General features: G+C 55.4%; 1 pseudogene; it reads right to left on the bottom strand.

Moving 5' to 3' along the window:
* Positions 1 to 963: 963 nt before the first annotated feature.
* Positions 964 to 8905, bottom strand: LOC120383887 (annotated as a pseudogene).
* Between the last annotated feature and the right edge of the window lie 15300 nt (positions 8906 to 24205).

The raw sequence follows: 24205 nt of genomic DNA, 5'->3' as shown, positions 1-24205 counted from the left end.
TCCAGAGCTAATCAAAGCAGGTGGAAGGGGAAAACTCACTGTCACATTGGTTTCTCATCTCCTCCCTCCCCCTCCTCCAGCCAGGCTGCAGACAAGGCTCTGCATTCCTCCTGCCCCACCCCCAGCAGGGGTTCTCCTCTAGGCTCTCGCTTGCAGTAGGGAGACTGGCTGAGATACCTGCTGCTGCTGCCTGCATAAGAACAGTGTGTGACCATGGCAGGCGCAGTTCTTTTCTGCCCCCGGGATGAGGGGATCTCCTAGACACAAAAAACACAATCAAAATCAGGAACCATTTCCAAGTTCAAAACTATCCCATTCCCTCCCCAGCAGAGGATCATGGTTGTGATGTCCAAACTGCTTGCAGATCCTCTTTGAAATGTTACTGAAGCGCGCGGGGAACAGCTGAGATTAAACTGTTCTTATGCAGGAGGCAGGCTTCTCTCTCCCTCAGCCAGTCTCCCTGCTCCCTGCTGCAAGCTAGAGGGAAGCCCCTGCAGCTGCTACTCAGTGCCAGGCAGGGAGAAAGCATGGAGCCTAGTGTCAGCAGCCTGGCTGGAGGAGGAGGGAAGACCCGGAGAAAAATGTGACAGTGAGTTTTCACTTTTTCAGGCTTATTCCAATAGTAAAGTTTTATTACAGACAGTACTGGTAGTAGTATAGATAGAGAAAATAAAGCCACTATGTCACGCAATGGGAAGGATCCATGAAATACATAGGAGAGGTGGGTTGCTTGTGATTGGACCATATGGGTCAGAAATGTAAATTACTTTCACCCCTGCCCAAACCCCAGGGCTCCCAGCCGCCTCTGCTGCTGGTAGCTCCGAGGGTGATTTAAAGGGCCCAGCTCCTAGCTTTAGCTGAATCAATAAGCCCTTTAAATCCTGATTTAAAAGCCCTGGGATTTAAAGGCCCCACCTCTTCTGATAGAGGCCACGCCTCTTCTGGTTGAGGCCCCTCCCCCTCCACAGGACTCTGGCGTACCGGCAAGTCCTTTAAGTTACTTTCACCCCTGGGGGGAGCCAAGCAGTGTGGCCAGCTGCTCCTCAGGGTCAAGTCTCCCCAGGCAAAATGTCTTCAGATTAGGTCTGCAGCAGGCGAACCTGTGGACAGATCACAGCCCGGAGCCGGGTAGGGCAGCCATGCAACACCCCCTTTTACACCTTTGCTAGTTCCACAGAGATGTACACAGTGGTAACAACCCACAGGCGGCAACTCTAGTGATTACAAAAAGTCACTGGGGGGTGCAAAGTCATGTCTCATCAGCGCCACCATCATGTTAAAATACAGGAGGGAGTTGAGTTGTGGGGGGAATTCCCCCCGCAGTGGTTCCTCAGTAACAGCAGCCATCAGGGGGGGTTGCTTCTTCTTCTTCCTCTTTCGGGCATTACAAGGCCTCACAGAAGCCATAAGTGGTGGATGCAGCCCAAGTCCGACAGCGGGCACCCCAGAGTCCATGAAGCGGGGGCGGCTGTGTTGGGCGGTTTCACAGGGCATCGGCAGACTGGGGGGAGGACCCTGGGTGCTGCAATGGGGCGGCCCATTCACTCCAGGATGGTAGAAGGCACAGTTGTTCTCGTACCTGCAGCTGCCTTTCAACTTGAAGTGGCGACACACAGGGCGGTGCGACATGTCTGCGTGAGAGAAAACAGGGTGCAGGTCAGCCATGGCAGCAGGGCACGGCCAGAGGGTGGTGGCAGAGCAGGGCGGAGGCTGGGGAAAAAGACTACAGCTCCCAGGATGCAATGCTGCAGCTGAAACTGTCTCCCTTGTTCTCACAGGCCTATAGGGGGCTCTCTGTCACTCTAGGCCCCGCCCCCAAAGGAACAGGGCCTGTAGGATCGAATGGGTGCAATGCATGCTGGGTCACCCCCATCGGCCCTTGCCACCTGCTGGATAAAAATGGGGGAGGGGAGACTCACAGGCCCCTTCCACAAAGGGGCAAGGCCATTCCAAAGCCATGGCCCTCTGATCCCCCTAGAGGGTAAGCCAAGCCCTCTGCAATTACCTCTTCCATGGCCTCCACCATGATCCCAGAAGGGGGGCTCCCCGCCTCGCCCTCGGTGGAAAGGGCCTGGTCCGGGCACTGGGCCGGGGCCACCCCCTTGCATACCCCCCTGCGGGTTTCCTCGCATTTCACTGTCAGGGGGATCCCAGAACTTGCCTTGCTGGGGAGGGCAAGGGCCCATCATCCTGGGCCCACCAAGCATGCTGGTACCTGGGAGCATGTTAGGACCCCCAGGGCCACCATGGGGACCTAGGAGCAGGGAAGAGAGGCACAAAGGTTAGAGACCCCCCTGTCTGAGCACCAAGGGCAAAAAGACACCTGCTGCCAAACCCCTACTCTACTCCATGCCACACAGCACCTCTTACTGAGCCCCCCATTAGCACCGCACTGGGGCATTGGTGCCAGCACTGACTGCCAGGGCAGTGTCCCCTACTGAGCCTCTACCCTGCTCCTTGCAGCACAACCCCCCTTAGCACCACACTGGGGTCAGCAGGCCCTACTGACTCTGGCACACCCCAGCTGAAGGTTGACAGTCCGCCCCCACCCCCCACCATTTCCTCCCTCCCACAGAAGATAGTAGCTCCCTGCTTACCAGGCATGGGTCCTGGTCCCCCGGGAGGGAAATGCTGCACGTTCTTTGGTCCAGGTGGGAATCCATTGGCGAGAGGCCCTTGGCCCAGCAGCCCATCGGGCACTGGAAGACGAGAGCAAAGGGATCAAATACAGCCAATGGGGTTACACTTCCCATCCCTTCACAGCAACTTCCCATTCTAACCAAGGACATGTTTACATGGCCACCTCTCCTGGAACCCCCAGAGCAGGAAATCACACAGACATGCACTCGCACACCCATGATGTCATCAGGATGCTGGGTGCACCAGCTCTCCCCTGGCCCCAGCCACTCGAACGAGCAAGGTCACGTCCTTCGGATTACCCACCTGCCAGAGCCCCTAGAACTGTAGGAGCTGATGGGTTATAAGTCCCAGGCGCCCCATCGAGACAGACAGAAGGCAAAGAAACAAAAGCCAGAAAGCGACCGGCAGGACAGGATTTTCTCCTAGCAGCGGGAGGAGAGAACAGGGTCAGTGCCTCCACCCTACAGGTCTCTTACCTCCTGAGGGCCCCGGGGGCTGTGTCTGCAGGTTGCCAAGCAAGTGTTTGATCTTGTCCGAGTAATCCGGCTGTTTCATTAGCTCCTCTGTCTTGTGGCTGTTGGGCCCGCCCTGTGCAGGGAAGGGAGACAGGAGGTTAGACAGAGAGTCCCTCCCCTGCCCCCCACACCACCGTCTGAGCTCTCTCTGACCTTTAACTCCAGGGCGCTGTGCTAGTCCATTAACCCCTCTAGCTGGGGCCAGGGGCTGGCTTGACCCAACCGCTTTGGGAGAAGGGAGTGATAGGAAAGAGTCCCACCGCCCCGCGCATCCCCCGACCCCAACGATTGCTCAGCTGGTGCACTGCCCAAGTTTCCCCTTCCCCCTAAGTGCTGGACCTTCACCCAGGCTGGAGGCAGGGAGACCAGGCCAATGGTCCGCTCCAGCAGTGGTGGGGTGGCAGGGGGAAGCAATGGTCCGCTCTGGGGGAAGATGGGCCAGGGAGGCCCCATCCATAGAGCAGCGCAGAGTTTACCCTTTTGGTGCCAGACCCTCCCACTATGGGGAGCCTATAGGGTCAGTCAGGCTACGCAGCAGCTCCAATTACCGTGATGGAGGTGAGGATCTCCTGCACGTTCATGGAGGAGCTGGGGTTGGGGTCCTGAGGGCTCTTGGGGAACACGGGGCCCGGCATCAGGTTGGCCAGCACTGGAGGCAGCTTGGAGGCCTGGGATCCGCCAAGAGACTGCGAGGCGGCGGCTGAGTCGAGTCCTTCCTGGTAGGCGGCCTCGTCCATGGTGCATTCCTGAGAGAGGGGACAGAGGAGACACTGGAGTCAGGATGGGCTGAGGGTGGGGAGGACGCCCCAGCCTCAGGGGCTGGGGGTCATGGCTGGGCGCTCAGGTTCCTGGGCCTTTGCCCTTCCCTAGCCCATCCCTGTTTATACAGGGGAGACAGAGACACAGAGTGAGGAAGGGCCCCCAGGGAGCTGGGAAATGAACCCCCTGCTCTAACCCCTAGACCCCTTCCACAGTGAGGAGCCAACCCAGGAGTCCTGACTACCAATCCCCCTGCTCTACCCCACAGGCCCCCTCCTTCTGTCCCTCAAAGCAGGATAGAGAAACCAGGGCCCTGGGCCAGACGTACCTCGTCGAGCGGGATGAGTTTGGGCGGCAGGGGTTCGTACGACTCCGGGTCGGGTTCGTGGAGACTGTCTGGAACGCTGTGGAGAGGAGAAATTCTGGTCAGATCTCAGCACCAAGAGATGTGGTCATAGCCCCCCCACTGTGGGGCTCTCGGCACAGCCTAATGCCCCCCCACCCCCATGCTACCAGCACAGCCTCACAGGCCAGGTCCACCCACCCACCCAGCATCCACCCGCCATGGGAAGCAAAGACAGCAGGGTCAGAGCTGGATCCTGGTGCCCAGCAACCTAGAGAGGCCCCTGGTGGGCTCATCTGCTGGGACATCTGGAGCTGAAATCAGGGTCTGTGGTCCCTGAGTCAAACCACCAAGTTGACAGGCTCAGAGGCAGCAGCCGGCTCATATGCCGCTAGAGAGGGACAGAGGCACGCTGGATTCAGGTGGGTGGCCCTAAATTTGACATACTGGCTGTTAAAGAGCCTACATTGTGCAACTGGGAAATGGTGCCTCAGCCTCACCTCCAGTATCCTTCCAACTCCTCGCCCTGCCCGTCAGGGCCACACCCACCTCTCCTTAGAGAGGAAGATCTCCTGCAGGATGCCCTTCTCCCTCTCGGCCTGGGTGAACTTCTCGTGGCTGCCGCTGCCCGGCTGCACCAAGGGGCTAGGCAGGTCGATGAGCTTGGGGTAAACCCAGGGCACCTTCTTCCCCATGGCGTCGTGGCTGAGCCGGCGCGCCGTCTTGAAGGCGTGCTGGTCCTTCAGCATCTCCCGCTTGGCTGTCTCGCCAAAGTCCTTGATCTTGTTCACATTGACTGCCAGGGGAGGAGAAGAAACGGGGAGAGGTTTAGTCAGGGGACAGAAAGGCCTCTGCCGTCCAGCTGATGGGAAGGGTGACACTCTCCCTCCCCCCACTCCACAACAGGAGTTCAAAGGCCTTGTATCCCTTTGCCCACCTGCAGAAGCCAGGTAGTCCCCTGGTGCTGGAGCAGAGCTGGCACCACCTAGAGGGAAAGGCCCCCCATGTCCCATAACCCAAGTGCTGGATGGGAGCTAGTGCCCCCTAGAGGGAAAGGCCCATGCCCCAGTACTCACCTAGCTCAGTCTCATCCAGCTCGAAGTAGAAGTACTCCTGCAGCTTGCTCTCCTCAGGCCAAGTCACTGTCTTCTTCTTCTTGCCCTTCTTGGTAAGCCACATGGAGTCAGCGGTGCTCTCGGAGGGCTTGGCATCCGAGTTCTGCTCAGACGAGGCTGCGGGGATGGGACACAGAGCAGCTCAGCGACCAGACACAAACACACAACCTCACGGAGCCTGGATCTAACAACCGGTGCCAATGCCTCCTGAGCCCAACCCAGGACCCCCAGGTGAAGACAGCCCTGCCAGCCCCACAGTTACGCTAACACAGGGGCTGCCCCCCCGCCAAGGCAGCTGTATCCCAGCTAGCATGGCCCACCCGGCCACATGCATTATGGGTTTTATGGCCTCCTGGGTGGCAACATCAGGTCTGATCCAACACCAGTTCTAGGAGATTGGTATATCTCCAATTATTACCTATTACCCGCCCAGGGTTAGCACAACAGAACCCATTGGCTCCAACGCCTTCCCCATCCTTACCGGTCTCCATCAGCTCTGGGACCTCTACTGCTGGCACAGGAGTGCTGGGCTGATCCACCTCCACGGGCTTGGATGCAGTACCAGGTTCTGGAGAGGATGGTTTAACAGCGCTCGCTTCTGGGACTAGCTTCCCTTCAAACGGGCTCGCCTGGGACACAGAAGTGTGGGATCAGTGTAATGGAAAGTGAACCAGTGACTCTCAGTCCCTGCACCAGACCCCACTCCCCTCTCATTGCTGAAGTCAGAACCCAGGGGTCCTCCCTCCCAGCCCCCTGCTCTAACCCACCAGATCCCCCCACTCCCCAAGCTGGGGACAGAACCAAGGGGTCCTGCCTCTCAGCCCTCCCTGCCCTATTCTAACCCACCAGCCCACACCCAGAGGTGTTTGTACCTTGACTGCAGTAGGAGACAAGACTTTCTTTTTCTTTTTTATCTTGATCCCCGGGATGGGGGCAGAGTTCTGGGCATCCAGGAAGCCCAAGCCCTCCATTGCTGCAGAGAGGGGGGGAACGAAAGTGGTTATACAAACTGAAGCTCCACGCACCTGCAACTTCATGTGTTATCCCGCTCCTCCCCCACGCTACGCCCCAGTCGCCTCCCAGAACCAGGGATAGAACCCAGGAGTCCTGACTCTCAGCCCCACCCCTGCAACTCTGTTACTCTCACCAACTAGATCCCACTCCCCGCCCAATGCTGAGGACTGAACCCAGGCATCCTGACTACCGGGGCCTCAATGTACTCACATTGCGCGGGGATGATCTTAACTTTGATTTCCTTGGTGCTGTTGGGGGGGTGTTCAGAGGCTTGCATTTCTTCTCTACTGGTGGGTTGTCTCCAGAGGGGGCGGACGTGCTGTGAGAGGGAAAAGCAGACATGGTACTGAGACGCTGAGGTCATGGCCCAGGAAAGGGATCAGACACTGCCCTGAGCAAGGAGCAGGCAAGCCCAGATCACATGATGATCTAGCATGCAGAACACAGGAAGCACACACAACCCTAGAGCTGCTTTGCAGGGGGCTGAAGGGGCAAGCAGGGGCGGCTTGGGGAAGGTTACCAATGCTGGGCCTGTACCACACACAGGGCCTCGGGAAAATCCCCTCAGCACTCAGTCCAGCCTCCCAGCCCCCATCGCTCTAACCACTAGACCGCACTCCCCTCCCAAGAGCCAGGGATAGAACCCAGGAGTCCTGCCTCCCAGTTCCACACAGAGTGATTCTCAGGACTGAGGGACAGAGTGTAAAGGTGAGGCAGACAAAGGAAGCCACAGGTGCAAGGTAGGGACGCTTTCCCCAGAGCAGGGCAGGATGCTCAGACCAACCTCTGTCTCTTCATCGGCATCAGGTTGTATTTTTCAGACACCACTACAACGTTGGGGTTCTTCTTTAGAGGAACCAGTGAGGGAGTCTCCAATTCCAACCCTACAGCAAAGCAGAGCTCAGGTTAGCAGAATACAGCCCGGGGCTAAACCACACACATTTCCATAGTACCTCATCAGCAAGAATCCCAAAGGATTTTTATGTTGGGATTGGTCACCCAGTGGAGAAATGCAGCCACCAATTGGCCATGTGTTCTGTCCAGGTGGCAAGCCTCATGGGAAATAACTCATAGATTATCAGGGTTGGAAGGGACCTCAGGAAATCATCTAGTCCAACCCCCTGCTCAAAGCAGGACCAATCCCCAGACAGATTTTTGCCCCAGATCCCTAAATGGCCCCCTCAAGGATTGAACTCACAACACTGGGTTTAGCAGGCCAATGCACAAACCACTGAGCTCTCTCCGCCCAAGGTAACCCTTGTAAGCAAAAATGTTAAAAAAAACCAGAAGAGGTGGGGCCTAGTTAAATAGCCCACCCTCCTTGCTGAATTGGTAGTGGAACAAGGCTTGTGCCCATAAAAAGGAACAGTTCAGCAAAAAAAAACAAAACCCACACACAGAATTGGGTCCAGGCAAAAAGTCAGGCAGCCATAATAAAAAAAAATGGTTCAGCAAAATGAAAAAAAACAAAACCGGGCCCAGGTAAGCAATCAAGCAACAAATTAAAAAAAAATGGCAAAAATAAAAAAAAAAAAGCAGCAGTTACAGGCATGGGACATTTACATCCCTAAAACAATAATGAAAATGGTAACATCTACGTTAATTAAAATATTGTTCTAAAAAATAAGCACTTTTAAAAAAAAAAGTTAAAAATTAACTCTACAAAGGCTAAAAAAATTTAGCAATTAAAATTTATAAAAATATTTTTTAAAAAAATCTTGGTTTCTTTGCAGCAATTCTATCAAAAAAAAACAAACCACCACTTATGGGGTCTCTCTCCTGTGTGGATGCCCTGATGTTTAACAAGATCTGACCTCCACATGAAAAACTTTTCCCAAAGACGAAACACTTATGGGGTCTCTTGTGTGTGGAATCTCTGATGTGTAATTAGTTCTGACTTCCAAATGAAATGTTTCCCGCACTCAAGGCACTGAGAGGGTTTCTCTTCTGTGTGGCATCTCCCGTGGTTATCAAGGTCTAAGCTGTTATTGAAGCTTTCCCCATGGTTCAAGCATTGGGAGGATTTCTCTCCAGTATGGATTGTCTGATGTGTTACAAGCTGTGAGCTCAGAATGAATCTTTTCCCACATGCAGGCAGTGCCAGGGTGTGTCTTCCTTGTCTGCTGAGCTCTGAGATCCTGGTCTCCTCTCCCACCGTTAATAGATTCAATCCACTTTCTGCCCTGGGTGGTTTCCCAGCAGCCTCTCTGACCTGTGCCAATTTCCCCAGGCTTCTCCCTCTTCCAAGCAGTGGGAAAAATTCCATGCAGCACTTCCCATAAAGGTCTCCTGTGATTCCACTTTACCAGGAACTTCTGCATCATGATTCTCCTCTTCATTCTCACTCACTCTCTCATGATGTGCTGGGAGAGAGACAATCCAGACACGAGTCATTGTGCTGGGGAGAAAGAGGACTAGCACAGAGGGAAAACCCAACACAAAGACTGAGCAATTGGATTCTGCCTCCACTTCTCACCCAAAACACACTCACAGGGAAGGAAGCCTGGAAAGGAAACTCCTGCAACTTTTTCCTTCATTCCCCAGATGGTTTCTGTGTCAGTCCTCACCTGTGTGGGTGCCTCTCAGGATCTCTCTTTCCTCGCAGGCCTGGAGATCGGGCACCCACGGCTCTTCCCCTCGTTCCAGCCGTGCGATCAGCTCAGGTTTGGGAATGGGAAATCCTGCGAGGAGTGAAATCAGACCAGATCAGGGTGTTACGGGGTGCTCCATACACTGAAAATATGCTTAATCAATATGAATATGACACAATTGGAACATTCTTTATGCAAAAGGTCCCATTTAAGGTATCATTAGAAAAGCTGTAAGCTACTGAATATGGTTTTCCTATTTGCATGTATGTATCATTCTTAGATTTAAAATTAGGTGAGGAGACCCCTGTTTATCACCCAAGAGGTCTGCTGCAACTAACAGATACTGAACAGGGGAAAGGTTTGGGCCCAGATTAGAAAGAAGTCTAGTCTGTGAAAGAAGCTTATGTGAAGGTGAGAAACTATTATTTGTAACCAGTTTCTTAGTGTATTTAGCTTAGCCTTGCGTGTTTGTTTTATTTTGCTTAGTGACTTTCTTTGTTCTGTCTGTTATTACTTAAAACCACCACTTTTTATACTTAATACATTTTGCTTATTAATAAACCCAGTGCAAGTGTTACTGGTGGGGAGAGAGCAAACAGTTTGCATCTCTCTCTTGTAGTGATGAAGAGGGTGAACACTTAGGAAGTTACCCTGTATAATGTGTATACAGAGTAAGACGGATTTATCTGGGGTTTAGATCCTATGGGGGATGGGTATCTCAGTGCTGGAGACAGGTATCTTGCTGTGCTGTTTTCAGTTAAGATGTGCAGCTTGGGGGCATGGGCCGGACCCTGAATCTTTGCTGCAGCAGGTTAGCGTGTCTGGTTCAACAAGAGAGGGTACTGGGGGCCCAAGCTGGCAGGGAAAAGAGGCTCAGTGACTATTTCAGCACATCAGGTTACAATCCCAAGGGGGTCTCTGTGACTGAACTCTTCGCACAGGCGCATGGACCACTGGGAGTGTCTGTCACAAAGGCGCTGTGTGAACGGAACCTGTCCCCGTGCTGTGCTGGTGGGAATATGGAACCTAAGAGGACAGGAACATGGTCACTGAGCCACCTTGGGGGAGGCAGGCGTCTGGGGAGGTGACGGGAATTTTTATACCCTCACTAGGAGTTCCCAGGATCTGTGCTCTCTGGGGGACTGGCTGACGCACACCCAGCTCTGGCGTTAAACCTCTGCCTATTTCTAAACCTGCAGAGCCCAGAGCCCTCCCCATGGCTGGAGCTATTTCCAAGAAGGGAGGTGAACAGGGATTCTGTATGTGACTAGGAATCAACACAGACAGGACAATGAACGAATTCTGTCCCTTTGTAACCTGGAGGGATGAGGATTTGCTAGCATGTCCATTAGCTTTTGACACCTGTATCCCACTCGAGAAGGCATGGAGATGCAAGTCTCTCTCACGGCAGCTGTGCATTATGGAACCCATTCACCTCAAATCTAACTGACCAGGGAAGACCCTGACGAGAGTCAGACATGCAGACCCCATGGCTTCTAATAGCTGAGGGCACAGGAATCCCTTACCCAGCGAGGTCACCGTCTCATAATTCTCCTGCATGACGTCCCTGTAGAGGGCTCTCTGAGCGGGGTCCAGCAGAGAGCCCTGCTCCTGGGTGAAATACACAGCCACCTCCTCGAAGGTCACCGGCATCTGAAACAACAAGAGTCCCCCACTCAGCACCTACTGCCCCAGCCACAAACCCGCCCGGGGACCCTCCCACCCTCTGCTTTCAGTTCCCCGGCCCCCTGATCTTTATCTCCCTCGGGCCCCTGAGAGCCACACTCCTGGCACTCCTGCCCAGAGGGTCCTTTGGTGCCACCTTGAGGTGCTCGGCTTCTTTTCTAGGAGTTTTCTTTCCCTTCTCCCCCCCCCCTTCCCCAAGCACCACATGAGGGGGGGGGTCCTTGCCATTGTTTGGGTTCAACCCTCTCTTCACCTCCCCTCTGCTGCCTCCATTGGGTGCCCCCTGCCTCCCTCCCCCAGTCCACCCACAAAAGTCCGCCAGCCCACACTCCATTTGGGGACATTCCTGTTTCTTATGGCCCAGGCGTCCGCACTGCCAACAAGTCAGTTCTCGACTGCGGGTGGGCCCTGGGTCTGACCCTTCTTGGGAGCAGTGTCCAGCAGGCTTCTTCCTGGTCCTGCCCCCTTACTGGGCTTCACCACCCGCCTGGACCCCTCTGCTTCTAAATATTCTTCTGTTACTGGACAGCATCCGCCACCTGGGCCGGCTGATGTCTTCCAATCGACAACCGCACCAGGTCTGGGACCCCCAGGAGGAATTGTTCCAAGATTATTTTATCCATTACCTCCTCCCTGGTTTGGGCTGTGGGCCTCAGCGAGCGGGTGGCCCAATCGGTCAATCTCTGGGCAAATGCCCTGGGTCGCAGGCCCTCCGTCCAGCGGGGCTCCCGGAACCACTGGCGATATGTCTCAGTTGAGAGTCCTACCCGATCCAGCATTGTGGCCTTTACCGCATCATAGTCGCTAGCCTGGGTTTCGCCCAAGGCCATGAATGCAGTGTGGGCCTCTCCCCGCAGGTATGGCGCTAGCCACAGGGACCAGGTTTCCCATTCCCAACCGGCTGCCGTAGCCACCCATTTGAATGTCCCCAGGAAGGCATCGGGGTCATCCATGGGGCCCATCTTGCAAAGCCTCTACCCTGGCAGCCTGGATCCATCCCCGGGTGCTGGACTCACCACCCTCTGTAGCATCTGCTGCTGGGCTGCCGACTGCTCCCTGATGAACTCCTGAAGGGCCCGTTGTTGGTCTGCCTGCCACGTCATCAGCGCCTGTCTGTCCGCCTGCTGGGCCTGCTGCATCTCCCGCACGGTGTGCACCAACCACTTCAAGGTCTCTCCCATGGCAGCCACAAATAGCCGTGACTAGGAAGATCCCAGACATGCCCCCAGTGTCACAGGGTCCACGCAGGTTTCCACCCTCTGGTGCCTGCACCCTGTGTTTGGCCTGGTGTAATGAAGAGTTCTCCACGCCTTCTTTTGCTGGTTCACCCAAGTATCTTTATTTACAGTGCTCGGGCAGTTCCCAGATCCCCCGACAGATAATGACCCCCAGATCCTCCTGGCCTTTGAGGCGTCCTTACTTGGTAAGGAGACAGCGAAACTGCCCTCCTGTTGCCTCTCAGGCTAACCTCCTGATTGAGGTTTGCCCAGGGCATTAATAGCCCTCCTGGTGCCTCCGCCCAGCTGTCAGCACTCAGCTCAACATGTTCCTCTGAGTCAGCCCTCGTTAGGGCTTGAAGCTGGGCTCCCTGCTGAATACCTGCGACTCTGCCCCTGGTCTCCTGGCCAGAAAGCAGGCCACAGCCAGCATTTTGGCAGAGTTCAAAAGGGGTTTACCCCTGCCCTGCCACATGGGTGAATGTCCCTCTCCCCCACTGCCAATGGTCCTACTCAGAAAATCAGCAGGTTTATCACACCCTGTCTCCTCCCTGCTTCTCTCCCCCCCTTCCCAGCAGCTCGCTGAAAATCCCTAACCTGAGCTGGATCCATCATAGTCATTTCCCTTCCCTTTCTCCTGGCAGACGGGACGATCTGGAGTGAAATGTGGACGTGATTCCTCAGCCTGTTGGGGCAAGAGGGGTGATGGGGGAGGTTACAGAAGGGACTTCAGTCCATGTCACACCCCGATTCCCCCCAGGCTCTTCAGACCCTCCCAATAACAGCATCTCTGAGCCAAATGCTAGAAAAAGAGCAGAATCAAAGGGGTCACTTCGGGGGATTGCCCCCCATTGCAGTGTAAACTCCTGTCCCTTAGCAACAGTCGGAGCCTCTGGTGGCAACACCTGAAGAATGAACTGCCCTGGACTCTCCTGGCAACCTCCAGGGCCAGGCAGGCAGAGGCTGATCCCACTGGTCCATCCATACTCCCCCCCCAGCCAAAACCAGCAGTGACTCTGGTCTGACTCTGGTGTGGCTGTGGAGGTGATGCAGAAGCAGCCAGATGTCTGCAACCCAAATAAAAGTCAATAAGATCTTGGATGGAGCCAATGGGGTACTCTGAAGAAGTCTCGAAGGGTAGAGAGATGGCTGCTGGCGGCAGAGGTTTGGGAATAGGCAATGTCTCTTTTGCCTCTCTTAAGTGTATTTTAAGTTTCTCTTGAGAGTCCTTAAGACTCCTCATTTGAGATTCACGGCGCTGTTTTTCCATACCAATCAAAATATGCCTTAAACTGGCCTTGCCCAACCTTATTGGCCAGAAGTGCGCCTCTGAGGTGCACAATCTTGTCAAGGCCAAAACTTCCCCCTGAGGGAAACTGTAATTTTGGGTCATCTCTGGTATATCAATTCCATTTCTCCAGAAACTTGCAAGTGAAAGGACTGTAATTTGTGTGCATGTAGTACACGGGTGTGCCTTTTGGCGGGAGGGGGATCATTTTGGACCCACCGCCTCCAATTTTCACTCACACAGAAAGGCTTGTTGAGGACGTCCACGACCCTCCTACACCCCCTTCAGCAAAGAGCATCGGCTAGTCTCAGAGAGAATGGCACTGCTTACTCTGCTGCTTCAGGTGAGATGGTCAGACTAGTCAGTGGCTCATAGACCACCTTCAGGTTGGGAGGGGAAAGGGAGGAAAGAGGTTACGGAAAAGGAGGTCTCCCCCGATCTTGGTTCTGGAGTGGATAATGCGCCTTATTCCTGTCCAGAGGATCAAACAGAGTTCACGGACGGTCCGAGGATGGGGAAAAGGATAAGGTCCCACAATCCTAGAGCCAGGCAGGCCCCTCGCCGGTCAGGCCATGCAGAGCCAGCCTGCCTCGGGCAGGGCCCTTTTTTCAGCCCTACCAGTTGCAGTCACAGGATTTGCTTTAGCGACATCTCCGGCCACGAGCTTATAGGCTTCGCAAAGAGCTCCTGTGAACCTCACTCAAACTGGCACATGAAGAAACCAAGTCCTACCTAGCCACACCCATGGTTCTTCCTGGGGCAATACAGGAGGGTGTCAGGCGTGTCTGGCAGCAAAAGAGTCCAGATCCAGCGCGCAGCTCACCCAAACCCAGAGCCTGTGGCCAGTCCTCCACCGCAAACCCAAAATAGAGATTTAAAAGGTCTCTCACCTTTCAGATGCTGCCCGGGTCTGGTGGGGACCGGTCTGCGGTCCTCGGTTCGGCGGTATACCGTGGATCCTAGTCATGGCACAAGAAATTTTCATGGAAATTAACCACGCGTTGTGTTTAGACCAGAACAGCCTGAAGCTCCTTTATTATAATACAAGAATGAAAGGAGAGACAGCGGAGACGCAACATTCCGAGCTGTTCCACAAAGAAAAAAAGAACACAGAAGCTTATATAGATCTAGAGCAAGATCCAGATGAGCACACTTGCTAATTAATGCTTCCTTGTCTGTAACCCTGCAATTTTTAGTTTTTCTAGCCTAAATAGGTGTGTTTTATCCCCGGTTAGCAGCTTCCTTCCGATTAACTGTTGCAATTGTATTTCTCAGAGCTTCCTCATCACCCCTCCCGTCCTTTTATCACATACACAGTTATCTTGACAAGAGTTTATGCCCAATTGACTTCTCTTTTATAAGCCATGTTAGTCTGTATCAGCAAAAAAAAACAGTAGTCATTGCGGCAATTTAGAGACTATCAAACTTTTTTCATTGGTTAGGTCCAGGAAAGCTTATCCCCAAATAAATGTGTTAGTCTCTAAGGTACCTTTCAGAAGTGCTGTGCCGAGTCTTCATTTATTCACTCTGATTTAAGTATTCGCATGCCAGCACTACATGTTAATGTTTTTAGACGGTCTTTCTATAAGTCTATAATATATAACTAAACTATTGTTGCATGTAAAGTAAATAAGGTTTTTAAAATGTTTAAGAAGCTTCATTTAAAATTAAATTAAAATGCAGAGCCCCCCGTATTGGTGGCCAGGACCCGGGCACTGTGAGTGTCACTGAAAATCAGCTCACATGCCGCCTTGGCACCCGCGCCATAGGTTGCCTACCCTGTTCTAAACACTTAAAGCGGGGGTGGGTGGGTGGGTGGGTGTGTGTGTGAGTCAAAAATAGTTCACTGGATCAAGTCCTCTCTAGCAGCTCAGTAACATCTTATGGGGTGGGGCGGAGAGCGGCCCTGAGGGGCACTGCCATGCACTGGACGTTCAAGGACACGGCCCTGGGAAATAGGAGTTAGATCCTGGTGAACGGGGGAATAAAAGCCCCGCTCCCTCCCCTCCGCCTTTTTTTTTTTTTTTGGCAACCACTGCAGCTGGCTCAGCCCATCTGGAGGAACTTTTATACCCTCTGCCCCTCCCTATTCCTGGGTTTCCCCCTCCGCTCTGCCTGGCGGGACCTGTACCCCGGTTCTCCCCCCTCTCTGCTCCCCACGTGTCTCTGTCCCGAGTTCCCCCCGCTCTGCACACACCGGGGCTGGCGGCAGCTTTCCCGGGCGGGAATCGCAGCCAGCTCCGCTGGGAGCAGCCTGGGGCCAAACCAAGCCCGGGGGGGGGGGGGGAGCGGGTCTCTCTCACCTTCCCTCCGAGCGGGGACCCCCGGGGCAGGGGCCGGGCCGGGCTGGGGGCTCTGCCCTGGGAGAGGCTCCTGGGGGGGAGCAGCGGGAAGGGCCCTGCTGGAGATTCCCCTCTCCCGGCTGCAGCCAGAGCTCCGGGCTCCCAGCACCAGCCGCCCCCCGGGGCTCGGGGATCTCGCCAGGAGCCTGGGAGCCAGAGTCACCGCAGCTGCTGCGAGTCACTTCCTGCGGCCGGGCCGGAGCCCAGCGCTCGCTGCTCCTGGGTCCTAGCGCTGAAGGGATCGCGCTGCAGCATCTCTGAGTCCGGCTCCTGTTCCACTCCCAGGCTCCCATCCCATCAGGGGTTTTCACAAACAAATTTTTGCGGCTGCTCAGAGCTCAGCACCATGAGGCCCTCGTCCTCCATAGACTGTAATGCGAAGAGACACACAGGCATTGTATAGATGTGGAAACTGAGGCAGGGAACAGGCTGGTTCAATAGGCCTCCTATTCAGTGGCTGCAAGGGCCAGTGCAGACCTTAGCAGCAGCCAGGCAAATGCTGAGCTCCAGCCAGAGCCGCGTCCCTGGTTTAATGGTCCTAAGGGGCTTTGCCAGGGTGCAGAGTACAAGAGATGCAGCTTCACCCTGGCCACACCCCTCTATCCCTTTCCACCCCTCCCTCCTCCAGTCTGTCCATGCCTCAACCCCACTGCCTCCCGCCCCTCCCAGGAGCACTCCCTGTGCCTGCAGCTGCTGGGAGGAGGCACAAACAGCCGTGCTGGCCGGCACAGGAGCCAGAGCACAATCATGGGCTGGGTCCAAAGTTCAAGTATCTCTTTTGTTTTAGGGTCCATATTTGGGTACTGGCCTAAGTGCTGAGGGCTGGTTCTCCAAGGGGCTGGGCACCCGCAGCGCCCACTGACTCCGGCTGCAGCTGCGAATGCAGGTGGAACACGTGCCCTGAACTCCTGTATGTCGAGGAGATAAACCAAGACACCCACAATTAGGCCACTGCTGTAAATTTAGGCCTTACCGACCTGCCCATTAACAGCAGGATGTGGCTAAGTCTCATTGTAAGTCACTGTTTATACTTGGTCATTGCTCATGATTGTAAGCAGCAGAGGTGCTGACCCCATGGGTGCTCTGGAGCTCAGCACCCACCAGCCACAGCTGTTCTGCAGGGCTGCCAATCAGCTGTTTGGTGGCTAGGGGAGGTGCCTGGGCGAGGGCAGAGAGCAGCGAGCTGCAGATTGGCTGTGGCTTCAGGGAGGGGTTGGCGCAGGGGCGGGAAGAGGTAGACAGAGGGCACGGCCTTGGGGGAGGAGGCAGAGTGTGGTTGGAAAAAGGTGGAGCGAGGGCAAGGCCTCAGGGGAGGGGCATAGTGGGGGCGGGGCCTCAGGGGCAGAACTGGGGTGGAGCCCTCTGGGGAAAAATAAAAGCCAGTGCTTATGGTAAGCAGAGACCGAGCAGCGAAAGGCCCATATTACATCCCCAGTGTCTACAGGCAGCCAGTCCCCGAGGGATGTAACAAGTTCATAATCTTTCCCACAGGAGGGGTAAATCCACCATTTTGTTCACAGGGCGAGAACCTCAGGGTTAACTTGAACAAAATGAAAGTAGCAGAAATGTGGGTCCTGTCCACACTGTGCTGAGGGGAGACGTGGCTTTCACCTGGTGTCCAACCCCTGCCCAGTCTCAAGGAGTGTGATGGGGAGTGAGTGTTGTAGAAGCAGCAGTGATCTGTATGCTCTGTATGACTATGCTATGCATAACCTGTATGCTCCAAAGGTCTGTTACACTTTCCCCTGTCCCTCCCTCCTGGAATGCTTATGGGATAAATTGGCTGGTTGAGTAGCTGGAAGATCAGGAGAGCTCCCAGGTAGACAAGGTGTCTGGGACTCTAATTAGGCAGCACTCACACACCCAGTGCATGGACACTGCCTGAGGTGGAGTGTGACCAACCAGACACGGCCAAGTCATTTCTAGTCACAGGCCATGAGGAGCAGGTCCTTAAAAGGGGAAGGGACCACATGGTCAGCAGTGCACTCACAAGCTTGTACCTCCCGTAAAAGCTTTTCGCCCGGACCGCCTGGCCAGTGTTTTGCCGCATTACATTCCATCGTGCCTCGGGAAGACTTACCTTCATCACACCATCCATCGCTGCGCTGTGGGACACTTACCTTAAAGGATCCTGACATCTCCAGCACCGTGCCTGTCCTGGGAGTGTGAGTATGTGAGTGTGAGTGTGACCCCACCCTTCTTTTGAGCTTAGCTGTCAGTATAATAAACGTGCTGCTTTCTGCCAAACTCTGGTGGGTCATTAGTCCTCCCTAAGCTTACTAGCAGGCCCAATTTCGGGTAACATTAATGGTGGAGCGTGCAGGATTTGACCAAGAGTAGGGATCCTGGTGCCCACCCGGTGCTCTCTTAAGCAGGTCTGGCTCGAGCCTGCATGAAAAAGTGGTAGGCTAGTGACCCATTGCAGGGAGAAAGGGCGCCGCTGCTAAGTATGCCACCATGGAGCAAGGGAAGAAAAAGGTGAAGCAGCCGAGTGAGATTACCCCTGCGGGTGTTGTTAGAATGGCTCCAAAAGAAAGGGGCAGACCCCTGGATGCAGCCCCCTGTTCCACCTGGGAGTAAAATTCCTGAACTAAAGCTCATGTTGGATAAATATGTACTTATATATGCCCCAACAAGGCGGGACTGGATCTTGCAGCCTCCTGGCTGCTGTGGCAGGCTGGGAATGGCAGGCATCAGAGTCAGCTCCCCACTGAAATAGACTCACTCAAGGGCCTATGTAATGAGTTGGAGGAGGAACGGATATGTGGAAGGTGCAGGCTCTGATTGCTAGTGCCCAGGCATCTTCCCTCTCTGTAGCCACAGTACAGGTGGCGGCAGCAGAGGAGAGGCGGGAGCGGGTGGAAGTAGAGAAAACTGCTCTGAGCCAGGCAGTTACCTGCCTGAAGGATCTGGTCAGGAGGTCCGCCCAGGAGAACAGGGCCCGGGGGGCTTATTCAGCCCAGGTCGCTGCCGTTGGGGTGAAAGCCCAGGGGGGTGCAGGACCATATGATGATTGGAACAGGAATATCTGGTGTGATCTGGATCCCCCGGATCTGGACCCCAGATGGCCGGACCCCAGACACCGTGTTGTGGTGGTCCGGAGGGTGGTCTGAAACTATGGGCCTGCGCCTGCAGGGGGCAGAGCAGACCCAAGTACTGGTCACGCTGTGGGAGAGACCGAGTTGACGCCCGCACAAGCAATAGAGTTCGGATTAGGGTGAACCACAGGGTCCAATACGAATCCATTCCAGGGGCATCCGAAGGGGCAGCCGCTTTGCTATCATGCACCGGAGCCAGCCATGAATGCCCGATACAATCCCCAGAGCAATTAATCAAACAGGTGGCCTCAGTGGCCGAGGCACAGGGGATCACCCATCCCGGGAACATCTGGTTTACGGATGGCTCTGTGTCATGAGTAGAAGGACAGCTGAGTATTCAGAGTATGTCTGAAACTGCTGGATCGCAGTGTGGTTTGCAGCTGTTCCGGGTTCAGCTCAGCTAGCAGAGTTAAAAGCTATAATTGAGTGCCTGAGCCTGTGGACTGAAAACCTGGGACCCAGAGTGGTGTTTAGTAACTCAAAATATGAAGTGGAGGTACCAGGAACTGGATATGGCAATGGGCTCGAGAACAATGGTAAATTGCAGTTGGGAAGGCATTAGCTCACGCGGAAGATTGGCAGACTGGGCACCAGTGGGTGACTGCCCATCTGGTGCAATTGTATTTAACACATGTAGGGGGTATGAACAGGACCATGAAGGAGTCACTAGGTAAGGTTCTGGAACATCAAGGCGGGTCATGGGTGGAGAAATTAACTCTTGTATTGGCCACTGTCCACAGCTGAGAATGCCTCAATTCCCACCTTACCCCGGATCAGCTGTTATTCGGAACCCCCATGGTACTCCTTGATCAGCCCCAGGGACAACCCCGCCCCACACACACACAAGATCGGCCAGAAGACTGGATTCTCTGGCATAAAACTCTCACTGAAGAAATGCCAGCTCTGGCACGGCAATTGCACGAAGCCATGAGTAAGGCCAGAGTCAACATGGACCAGGGGCGGTCAGCAGTGGAACCATGGAACATCGGGACTCAGGTAATGTATTGTAAATTCACCGCTCGTCCTCTGCAGGTGAAGTAGGAGGGACCCTATACTGTGGTGAACAGGGCAGGAGCAACAGTGTATCTGATAGATAAAACCCCGGAGGGAAAATGGGTACACCGCGGACAACTCAAACGAGCAGGGTCCGCCACGGTGGGAGCACTATGCTAATTTGTTTCTAAGCTTCTATCTTCCAGCCTCTGAACCAGAACATCAGGAGAGCTGGTATCAGCTGAAGAGTTATAATACACCATGGTTATAGTGTCACGACAAAGTCTGTGTTCTGTGCCTGTCTCTGGTGGGTGTCCTGTGCTAGCACTGGATGCAGAGAGAGGAGATGCTACACTAGACAAGGTAAATGCCTTTTCCCCTCTCTCTACTTCCCCCATTGCCAACCAAATTATCAATCGCTTCCACCTCTATCCAAAAGACTTTGATCCCCAAGTTTAATTTTTTCTTAGATTCTTTTTATTGTTGATTTTTGTTATTGATACATTTGTATTAGATTTTCTTGTATTGTTAATTCCACACTTTCCTCTATGCACCCTGGTTCTACTTCCCCAAGCCCTGAAGGGTAGCTCCTGGGCCCCCATAACCTGTACAACTAAATGTCAGTTTAAGTATCAGTGATTTCACCCAGTTCTCTGTTCCTATGTATCGTCCAAATCAGTTTAACCTTGCTTGACAACTGTGGTGCTCCTACAGATCCTATTTGTTGTGTGGACTTAAGGGCTAGGGTTGACTTTTATTGTTTGATGATTATTGCAGCATCAAACTTGGGCCTCGTTTTATTTCTCAGTGTACCCAGTTACTGTAATGGTGATGGTTTTATTGTTTTTCTACTCTTGATTATGATTGTTTGCATTTATGTTTATCTTATATCTGATGTTTAGTCAATTGTAATGGTTTTAGTTATATTCACCTGGTTATGATTGTTTGGTTTGTTTGCAACAAATCACCTGTGCCCTACAAGGACAACTACTGTAATGATCATAGATCAAGGGGCAGAGAGTTGTAGGAGCAGCAGTGATCTGTGCGTTATGTACACCTGTATGCTCAAAAAGTCTGTTACATGACATCCCCCCTGCTGTGTCTCCTCTCCCTCTTTGAATACCTGTGAAGTGGCTTTCGCCCCACCCCTCCCTCCTGGAATGCTTGTGGGATGAATGGGCTGTTTAAACAGCTGGAAGATCAGAACAGCTCCCAGGTAGACAAGGTGTCTGGGACCAGGCGGCTCTAGGCACCAGCGGCAGCGCCCGCTTGGGCGGCATCCTGGGGCGGCATTTGGCCCGGTGGAGCTCCGCGGCATGCCTGCGGCAGGTCACGGAGCCGGGGCGAGCGGACCTGCCGCAGTCATGCCTGCGGCCGGGTCCCGTCTTCCCGCGGCTCGGTTGAGCTCCCGCAGGCATGACTGCGGCAGGTCCGCTCGTCCCGGGCTCGGTGGACCTGCCGCAGGCATGCCGGCGGAGCTCCACCGAGCCAAATGCCGCCCTCCCAGGATGCCGGAGCCGCGGGAAGAGGGGACCCGCCGCGGGACTGGGGAAGGGCGGCGCAGCGCTCCGCGCTGCTTGGGGCAGCCTACTTTGTAGAGCCGCCCCTGTCTGGGACTCTAATTAGGCAGCGATCACACACCCAATGCATGGGCACTGCCGGAGGTGGAGTACAACCAACCAGATGCATCTCTAGTTGCAGGCCATGAGAGCAGGTCTTTAAAGGGCTCAGGCTCTCTCACAAGCTTGTATCTCCCCATAAAGGCCCTTCACCTGGACCTCCTGGCCAGTGGTTCACCACATTGTTTTCCATCATGCCTCGGGAAGATTTACCTTCATCACACCATCCATCACTGAGCTGTGGTACAGTTACCCTGAAGGATCCTGACGTCTCCAGTGCTGTGCCTGTCCTGGAAGCGTGAGTATGCGGATGTGAGTGTGACCCGACCGCCCCCCACTTTCCCTTCTCTTCTTTGGAACTGAGATATCAGTGTAATAAACGTGCTGCTTTCTGCCAAACTCTGGCCAGGGCCGTCCCTAGCTATTTTGGTGCCCTATGCAGCCCCCATGGGAGAGGCTGGCTGTGGCAAGAGAGGGGCTGGCTCCAGGTCTCTGTGGGGCTGTGGGCCCAACCCCAGGCCTCCACGGGGACAGAGGAGAGGGGCTGGCCACTTCCTGCGGGAAGTGGGTGACCCAGCCCCAGCGTGCTCCACTGGCTCCCAGCCGCGCCCCGCTGGTGAGTGCTGAGGAAGTTCCTCCCCCAAGCCGGGAGCCAGGGAGCGGAGCAGGCTGGGAGAGGAACATGTGGTAAGTGCAGGGTTCGGGCTGGCTGCAATCTTCAGGGAGTGGGGTGGGGCTAGGGCGGAGCAGGCGGGGCCCTGGGAAGAGCTGGAGCAAAGGCTGGAGCAGCACACAGCTGCACAGGGCACCAGTGCCCCATTTCCTGGTGCCCTACGCGGCTGCCTCCTTTGCTTGTGGGTAAGGAAGGCCTGGCTCTGGGGGTCATTAATCCTCCTAAGCTTACTAGCTGGCCCAATTTTGGGTAACAGGTAGCGTTTCCATATTGCTGAGATGCCAAGGTTGGGTGCAGGCAAGAAGGGAGCCGGGGATGTCAACACACCTGGGCAGCCTTGAAGCCAGGCCGATCCCCATCACTGAGGCAGGAGGGAGATAAGGAACCTGACAGCCCAGCCGGTCTCCGCCTCCCCCTCACCGCATAGACCCCGGGCTGGTGCAACCATTAGGCAAACCAGGCGGCTGCCCAGGGCCCCAAGATTTGAGGCGCCAAAGCGGTGCCCAAAATGTCTGGGACGCTCACCGGTGCTGTGGCTTTGATCAGCTCCGGCTGGCCGAAGTGAAGTCATTCCTCATTCAGCCACCGGGCGCTGAGCTGCTCCTGCTGCTCTGGCTCTGCCCCAGGCCCCGCCCTGCCCTGCCCCGCCCCACTCCTGAGCTCTGCAGCAGGGCCAGGCTTGGGGGGAGGGGTGCAGAGACCTGGCCCAGCCATGCCGCGGGGGAGTGGTTCCCCCCATCCCTCCAGCCAGCCCCCCCCAGAGGCCTGGGGCACCCCCGCTCCCACCCACCCCTATGGAATCCTGGGCCCCCCCTGCTCTCCTCGAGGCCTGGGGCACCACAACCCCTCCCTCTGTGGGGGGGCTGCGTAGGGCCCCAGAATATCTAGGGACGGTCCTGCCTGCCACCTTGCCTGCAGCCAGCCCCTGCTGCACCCCCTGCCCTGCCTCCAGCCCCCTGCCCTGCCTCCAGCCAGCCCCATACCCCCAGCCCTGCCCGCAGCCAGCCCCACACGCCCAGCCAGCAGCCAGCCTCAAACCCCCAGCCCGGCCCGCAGCAAGCCCCACACCACCCGTCTCCAGCCACCCCCTGCACCCCCGCCTGACGCCAGACCCACACCCCCTGTCTCCAGGCAACCCAACACCCCATCTCCAACCAGCTCTGCATCCAGGGCCGCCCAGAGGTGGGGGCAAAGGGGGCAATTTGCCCCGGGCCCCGGGCTCCGCAGGGGCCCCCAAGAGAAGAGCGGAGGCTCCCGCCTCCGCCCCTCTCCTGGAGCCTCGGCGCATCAAGCGCCGAGTCTCCGGCCGAGCCCCTGAGCCCCGCCCCGAGCCGAGCCGCGTGGTGAGGGGGCGGGGCTGGGAGCTCTGGGCTGAGCACTGCGCTCAGCGTGGAGCTCACAGCCCGCCCCTCACCTGCGGCTCTGGCGACGGAGCTCAGGCCTCGCCGGACGCTCGGTAAGAGGCTGGGGCGGGGCGGGACCCCACCGAATTACCGCCGAAGACCGGGCTGTGCTTTGGCAGCGGGTCCCACTGGCGGTGGTGCGGCGGGGCTCCGCGCGGTCTTGGGCACTTTGGCGGCGGGTCCCGGGGAAGGGCCCCCGCGCCGGGCCCGGGCCCCGGAATCCTCTGGGCGGCCCTGTCTGCATCTCCTGCCCTGCCTGAAGCCAGCCAGCCCCACACCCCTGTCTCCAGCTAACCCCTACCGCACCTCGCCTGAAGCCAGCTAGCCCCATACCCCATCTCCATCAACTCCTGCTGCACCCCTGCCGAAGCCAGCCAGCCCGCACTCACCTGTCTCCAACCAGCCCTGCTGCACACCCCTGCCCAAAGCCAGCCAGCCCCACACCCTCTCAGGTTATTCATTTATTTTCATTAAATATGTAGCCGAATGTATCCGTTCTAATGAACAATGCCACGTTATGCAGTATTCATTTTTGAAAGTTTATAATAAGCGTGCTGGGGATGGGGCCTAAGGTGGAAGTTTCACCTAGGCGCAAAATATCCTTACACGGACCTGTTGTCTGGTAAATCCCAGACATATGGTAACCCTATTTCTTACTGAAATATGGAACACCCACAGACTAGCTCCTCAGAGACGACAAAAGAGTGGCCTGGCCGTGGGTGTTAGAAAACTCTTATCTGGCCGTCCACCAACAGGAAGAAAGGGGTAAACAAAAACATTTACAGTTCATCTGTAGGACGCTTTGGAGCTCACCTACACCATGGAGTTGCCTGTCTCAATGTTCCAGCAAAGATCTTTCCAGTATAAAGGGACAGAGTATGGGGGGGGAGGCCTCTGGATATCTCCTCC

This window comes from Mauremys reevesii, linkage group 15, assembly GCF_016161935.1.
Source record: "Mauremys reevesii isolate NIE-2019 linkage group 15, ASM1616193v1, whole genome shotgun sequence".
In the NCBI taxonomy this organism is placed as follows: domain Eukaryota; kingdom Metazoa; phylum Chordata; order Testudines; family Geoemydidae; genus Mauremys; species Mauremys reevesii.
This window is presented reverse-complemented; position numbering and strand designations above follow the sequence as displayed.